This window comes from Zingiber officinale, chromosome 4A (assembly GCF_018446385.1).
Source record: "Zingiber officinale cultivar Zhangliang chromosome 4A, Zo_v1.1, whole genome shotgun sequence".
Taxonomy (NCBI): Eukaryota; Viridiplantae; Streptophyta; class Magnoliopsida; order Zingiberales; family Zingiberaceae; genus Zingiber; species Zingiber officinale.
The window spans coordinates 21,397,723-21,406,136 of NC_055992.1; positions in this window are offsets into that span (position 1 = coordinate 21,397,723).

Below are 8,414 nucleotides of genomic sequence, written 5' to 3' on the forward strand. Positions count from 1 at the left end.
GATTATTAAGTTCAATTTTGAGCTCTTGTGCTTTGCATAGACTTATTAGAGTGTAAGCCGAGCTAAATTGAGATCTTCAAATGATAAGGACGTTCCATGTTATTTCCTATTAGAGACACTGATCCAGCAGTTGATATCCTTAAATGAAGATGAGTTATTGGTAGCTAGAGAAAATAAGAACATAGATCAATAAATGAAATTAATAGAAGCAAATAAATGCATTGCTGGGTGGGCATACTTATTGATATATTACAACTCAGTAGGGGTGTAATCGAGCTGAGCCGAGTCGAACTCTTGGATATTTGAGTTTGACTTGTTTATAATCGAACCGAGCTCAAGCTTTATTTAACGAATATATTCATGGCTTACGAGCTTATTCGAGCTTTTATCGAGCCTAAACGAACTTAATAAATATAAATTATAAATTTAAATATTCATTAAAAACTAAATTATCTATTTTAAAAAAGTTATAATATTTTTGTTAAAATTTATAATTTTATTCTAATAAATAAGTTTAATATATTTGTCTATGTTTTTCATAACTAGAGTGTAAAATCTATAAATTTAATATCAAAACTATTATTTTTTTATTTAAAAGTTAATTTATGAGCTTAACGAACATGTTCATGAGCTAACGAGTCGAATATTATGAAACTTGAGCTTGATTTGTTTATCTTAACGAGCCTCATTAAACGAGCTTAAACGAATTCTTATCGAATCGAATTTCGAATAGCTCACGAGCGACATGACTCATTTACACTTCTGCATCATAGGATGATCAACTTCGCTATTATTTATCTTCAGGATTCATAAGTTAATACGATCAGTCAAGTGAAAAGCCATCACATCTAAGAACAATGGTGTGGATGACTATGATCGCACCATTGCTCCGGAGTATAGTCATCCACATCACTGACACATCAATGTTGTGGATGACTATGTCCTCCTGAGGTAATAGTATAATAATTACGTCTTTCAATAATTAATAAATTTCAATAATTAATAAAGAGATTTAAGATTTAAATTTCTTAGTTAAGTAACTGTACGAGATTTTTCTCTAGTGAAAAGTACATCTAAAAATTAATTATTTAGATAAATTTTCATTAATATTTTCTGATTTATCTTAATAATTGATAGAAAATTTAATCATATCCAAGATTATTATTCAAAGAGTTAGATATTTAAATTAAAAAAATTGATATAACTGTCAATATCCAAAAAAAAGAAAAGGTTTAAGTTAAAGACTCAACCAATGACTTTAATGATATATTTTTTAAAAAAAATTATTTTATAGTTGACATCAATTATCCAATTTATGTCAATTAATTTTAGGATGATTAATCTGACCTTAAGAAAGTTTCTCATGATCATCTGGATAAATCAGAAAACACCTAATAAATCAGAAATCACTTGTAATAAATAGTCCATTAACTCAATATTCTTAAATCAACTATCTATTAAACAAAATTTATCTATTAATTTATCAAAACTGAGATTCATATATTAAAGGAAATGATGTTATATTTGAAGTTGGGAATTGAGATGATTGGCAATCCTTTAAAAAAAAAAAAAAACTTAAGGATGCGGTTCAACATTATGCAATTTCGAATAGATGCAATATTAAATGGGTAAAAATATATATATAAAATCAAATAGAAGATAAATGTGATATACAATGCCCTTAAAAATTTATATTAGTTGAATGCAAATTTAAAGGACCTTCATTGTAAAGACTTAAAGAAATGAACTATAGGAGTTTAAGGAATTGTCAAGCTACTGTTGGGTGGATTGCGATAGTATATTTGGAGGAATCAGAATTAGTACTCTTTGAAATGGAACATGATTTGCAAGAAAGGTTGAATCTTATAGTTCTTAAGATTAAGTGTCATAGAGCCGAGTAATTGAGTCATTTTAAGAACACTGTAGTTATTCGAGATCATACATGGCGGAGTTAAGAAGAGTTAGAGACATTATCTTTACTCATCTTCTAGATTCAAAAGATTATTAGACTTAGTTGTGTGATTCAAGTGGTAAAAGGTGATTCGTTCACCCCCAGCGTCCCCCGTCAATCTGTCCCTAGATCAACACGGAAGAGGTAAATCACGGATGGTTACTAGCCATTAGTGTAAATGGCCAAGACATGAGAGAGGTCATGCTCGGTTACGCCGAGTTTCGACCCCAAGACCTCATGTGACAACACCCTATGTCTTAACTATCGCACCGCCCCAAGAGGACTTAGTTGTGTGATTCAAGACTATATAGGACAAGGCCTTCGTTGGAGGACAATAATTATATGTTATTGGTAGGATGAAAATAATTAAATTATTGCTTGGACAATAGTTCAAGGAGAGAATCATGAATGTAGAAATGATTTCTACAAAGATTTTTTTGATAAATTAAGCATTGGCAAGGGTTTGGGATGGACCTTTGCCAGCGATAAACAAAAGACGATACACATTACTCATCATATAAATATCCTTATTGTGGTCAATAATTTGATACTCATTTGAGTTTTTTTTATTTAAGGTCTCAACCATACAATTAGGCAATTGGTTCCTCAGCATAGAAGTTGTGAGACATCTATGTGTAAATTTGAAGAAAAAGCACAATGGCCGTGTTTTTGAAGATGTGCTTCTCAAAAGTCATGAAATTGTGCTAGAAATCTTTATGTAAATTGAAATAAAAAGCACAAAGACTATGTTTTAAAGATGAAGTCTCACATTGATGAAGTTCCATCAAGCTATGAAGGTAATGAAATTTATTTCAAAGGAGGGCCATGATTACCTCTTGAAAATTGGTTTGAATAAGTTTTGTAAATTACACATTAAAGATGGATCATTGAGTGGCTAGAGGGGCTAGGAGTGAATAACTTATCTTCATTCACTTGCTTACTTCTACCATTCAAGTTAGGGGAGCGGAAATATAAAAATAGTTGAGAAATATAAAACAAGCAAACTAGACACAACTGATTTACATGGTTTAGAATGTCCGGTTTCTACACCATAAACTGTAAAACTGACCCATCTATAAGTAACCCTTTATAATCCACTATCTTTTCTCTTTCTCAAAATGTTTTTAAAGATAGAAAAATCTCTTACACTTGTGTTATAATTGGTGTGAAGTAAGTATAAGAAGAAGAGTAATGAAATGAGAGCAAGAAACATCGAGCTTAAAAGTGACAAAATGAGAATTTTCTATAGACGCCCCGTTGCTCCCCTGCCCATAAATATAGACCAAACCTTCATCTCCTTTCAACCTTCAAACAACTTTCTAGCCTCTAATTAGTTGAAAAAATCATACTTGCAGTTAATTATTGACTTGATTTTGCTAGCTTGCTGCATTGCAATATCTAGCTCAATCGACTGAAATGGGTCATTGGTAGCTCACAAGTCATTTGGCTATTGTAGTCTATTGATGTTGGATCAACGACTTTCTTTTAAGTTTTATGTTGTTGATCAATCAAATGATCTAGATCACTAATCGACTAATTTGACATTAGTCAACTGAAGCTTGAATTGAATCTATATTCTTGTCCCCTTGGATGAGTCTAGTGGCTAGCACATGAGGTGTTGCCACAATGAGGTTTGAAGTTCGAATCTCGGCAAAATCGAGGTAAATACCTCCCTTATATGCTAGTCACTATTCCAAAAACTAATAGCCGCCCGTGATTTACCTTCTCCGTGTTGACCTTGGGACGAGTTGACAGGGACGCTGGGACGAGCGTATTCACTTTTTGTCACAATTGAATAGAAATATTCTATGATATCATGTTTAAGGTTGAGTCGACTCAAGTACCCACTCACCAAAACACAATTTTAGTTGACTCATGACTCCATCCAATTCTAAGATTGACTCGCTTCATAAGTCTAGTCCCACTTAAATTCTATTGTACAAATGTACTCGACTCATTACTAGCATGCCAAGATGTTTATTCTATGTGACTTCACAACGTTAAGAAATCTCACTTGCAGACTATCTATTCCTTAGAATCGTTACCTGGGATATTTTATCGTCTTGCCTAGCTTGACTTGTTGGGACCTCAATATGTTAATCATCTGATCCTCAACCCATTTGACTTTCTATTTTCTAGGTATTCGATCCTTGATCGATCTATGACAGTCGGTTATGGTCGGTCCTAAGTCCGGATAAAAGAGGCGGATTATGTTAGGTTGCTAACACTATAATAAAAATGTTAAAAGACAACACCACAAAGACAACGATTTTGGAAGAAACTGTTGTGAATTTGATAAAAGACAACGGATTTTGATAAAATCGTTATCTTTGAGCTCCCATAAAATACAAAAGACAATAGTTTTGTGAAAATCATTGTTGTTGAGTGATTTTATTTTAAATCAACAACGCATTTTACAACGGTTATCTAAAACCGTTGTCTTTAAATACTTTTTAGGAGTTAAGACAATAATTTTATAAACCGTTGTGTTTTTATATTATTTTATATAGTCAAAGAAAATGGTTTTAATAAACTGTTGTCTTTGACTTTATTCTTTCATTGTTTTCCTCTTTGCATTTTTTATTGCAACCGTGTTTTACTTTCCCTTTCTGCCAAAAATTTTTGGCGCCATGTTTTCCCCCCTTAGCCTTCTCGAACCCTAATTCATTTTCTTTCCCTCTTCTTATACAATCTCTTCATGCAGCGAACCCTTGTTGTTTTTTCTTCCTCCTCCTTCCCTGGTCTTTGATCGAGTTGCCCCTCCTTCGCGGTCAGGCTGACTTCCACCCCGATCTTCTTATCTTTGGCACCAACTCCTTCTACACCTTCACCCTCGACCTCACCATCTTCTTGCTAGTTGTGAAGACCACTGCACTCACTATAAACATTGCCGGCGTCATCCAGGATGGGCTCCTCATTGCCTTCTCTTGGTCCGTCATCCGTGACACAATCACCCCCATCAACCTCTTCCGCTACGACGTCACCTTCCTCGGCGTTTCCTACTACAACAAGGGGCCTCATGACCTCTTCTTCCACCACATCCATCCGCCTCTAGGGTTTCCTTGTTCTTCACGGTCCTCATTCTATCTGTGTTCTTTCTGCAAGTCTTCTATCAGAAAGGCTCTTCCATGGCTTTAGAGGCGAGAGGATCAGGAACATATAGGCAAAGCAGTATCAGACTCATATATAAGGCCTCGTACGTTTTCTTGTGATAAATTTGAGTTAAGCAATGCTCTTTTGTTCGTCTTCCGATCTTCTTCTGTTGTTTTCTAACCCATTCTTTTGTTCTTCGATTAACATCACGAATCCTCAACTTGTTATTTTTTGAGTTTTTTTTCTTCACTTGATGTGTTATCGGCTAATATGAATTTATGGTGATCTTTTTTTCTTGTGCAATGATTTATTTCGAGTGCATTGTAGCATGTATGATTTTATTTATTTTGGGGATTTCTATAGTTTGCTTCTACATCGCTGCTTTTGTTATTTGTTAAATATATTCGTTTGTTTAGTTTTGTAAACTTGCATCGATGTATTATCCTTCGTCTTGGATTGTCGTTTGATGTGGCTGCTTTTTTCCTAGGACGTAGTAATTGATTAGCATTTATGTTTGCTTGTAAAAATTATTTATTTTGTATCTTTATTTTTTGTGTTCTCATTTGATTCAATATACTTATAGTTTAGTCTCTTCATTTTTAGATATTTTTTATGAATTAATGGAGTCAAAAGGTGGGGAAAAGTCTAGTAATAGTAGTTCGTTACATTACGAAGCTCTCCTCCCACTCGGCTAAGCATTGAAGACTAGGAGGGATCAATAAGTTCCAATCTGTTGCTTACTCCAATGTAAGAATCTCAAAAAACATGTTAGTGACAAAGGAGAAAAAAATGAATCTTTTGCTTTCTTATTGTTCTTTGCTATATATTAATTTATTATTCTCATGAAAATTAATTGTGACCATTTGATCTTTTGCAGTGTGTGAGGAAGCCATCTTGATATTCCTTCTTATATTCTAAATCATTGGTTGAATATATGATATGAGAACTCATCCTTCATAACTTGAGAATGGAAAAATATGCAAAAATAAGTATTTTTTTTCATATTATTTCTCCTGTCCTTCATAACTACGTAGTTTATGCCTTCACCTTTTTTTTCTTTTCCTTTTTTACCTTCACTCTTTTTTGAGTGAATATTCTTATTGTTGTGTTACTGACATGTTTTGTTTTGTTACACATCTAACTCATTTTAACATATTAATGACAACTTGTGTAGAATGCCATTTTATCTATTTTTTTAAAAAAATAAAAATTCTTCTCTTTAACTATCATATTCTTATTTCAGTGGGATACAAATTACTGAAGCATTCAAAATATAGATGGAGGTGCAAAAATAACTTCAAGAACAACTAGAGATAAGTTCCATGTGCATTATGAAAATATATATGATATTTTTATTATTTTGCTTCTTGTAAATTTCTAAATGATTCAGGAAATGAAATAATAATAGATTTGTATGGATGAGAATCGTCACGTACAAGCGCCTCTCTGCTTCCATGGATTCCTTCTTTTCTTCTCAAACTCTTGATTTTTTTTTTGTCGGATCTATGTAGTTGGATCCATCAAGCGGCAGGATACACCAGTTGTGGCGGTGGCAACGGCAGCTCCCGTCCATCCACGGGGGTGGCTGATGCTGGCGCAGTCGTGTCGTGCCTTGGAGCCTACCAAGAGAGTTGATTCGGTCGTCCACGCCGTGGCAACGGTAGAAGTGTCCTGTGTCGTGGTGGGAGAGGAAAACACTGTCGATTATGAGAAGCTGGGTAAGGAGCTCGAGATCGCTGTGCACTGGAGATCATAGTACGGGCTCTGGAGATGTTTGGCAATGAAATCACCATTACTTTCAGGTTAAGAGGTGTTATTTCTTATCTATTATTATTTTGGCCAGATTTTCTCCTCTCTGTTTTGGCATTTGTTGATCTCGTTTTGTTTTGGATATTGATTGTATTTGAATATACCACAAATTACACAAACGGAACTATTTATGAATTCAATATAACACTTGATTGTTTGATTGTTTGTAGTTTGCACCAAAACATGTCATTTCTGTCTAGTACAACATTATTTTCCCTTCTAATTCATATTTTTGTTTTTGATAAACTATGATACTATAATTTAAGTTTTATGGCAAGGGTGAGAATGTCTATAAACCAACAAATCAAACACTTTGAGAGATTAAACATGCAATATAGAAGAACTCTTAGATTCATATCACCTTGATTAAGAGAATGTATAGAGGCGACTTTTTCAATGAGTCCTCTTCCTCAGTTGTCTTGCTGAAGACTATAGTATGAAAGTTTTAAAGCTTGATGCATATATTTATGATTTAAGATCTTTCACGGTAAAAGAGTATGATTTGTTTATTTATGATTTAATGTGATTCAGGATAACAATTTGTTGGATAAGCATAAGAAGGTTAATCCTATGCTTTTGATTGTTATACTCTTGTATGAAGCATAGATTATTCTCGTCTTTGGAAACCTTTAGATAGAAGATTGTAACTGACACGGGAGTTTTTTGGAACAGCAGAGCAGAGGATGTAGCTTTGATAGAATATGCAAAATTAACTAGTCGGCCATTTACAGCCTTCAGCCTTGATACTAGGAGGTTGAATCCTAAGACATATAGGTTCTTTGATACCATAGAGAAGCACTACAGGATCAACATCGAGTACATGTTTCTTGATGCAGGGGAAATACATGCCTTGTTAGAAGTAAAGGCCTCTTCTCCTTTTCCGAAGATGGGCACCAGGAATGCTGCTAGGTGAGGAAAGTGAGACCTCTAATGAGAATGCTGAAAGGCCTCCGCGCGTGGATCACTGGGCAGAGAAAGGATCAATCCCCTGGCACCAGAACCAATATCCTTGTTGTTCAGGTAATCACTTTGTGTTTGATGTATCTGCCTTTGCTGTGCTGACTTCCTTTTACCATCATGCTTCATTCAAGTGCAAATGTACTATTATTAAAGGTTAAAACAAAATGATAATCTTAAAATTACCAGCTTGTGTTGGAAAGTTTGCAATGCTCCCTTTTGATGGATCAAATCAAGCTTGATTATTATAAGCTAAAGGTAATAATTTGCAACTAAATGCAATGGATATAGTTTCCCATTAGATGTGTAATAGGCATTTTTCTTGTAGGGGAATGGTTGGCTGATCAAGAACCAAACAAGGAATATATATTATGTGACTTCCTTTTCTCCATAATATAAATAAATAAAGAAAATAATGTCTTCTAGTTTTAAGTAAGAAACTTATTTCTTGATTTCTCTTGCATGACATAATGTTTTTTGCTTGATTTTTCTGTTGGAGATGCTCATGATATCCTACGGTTTTGGAAGAAGAGAAACAAAATACCAAAATGAAATCTTTCATTTTAAAACTTCATTCTTCTTGCATTTATAGTCTCTAGATTTT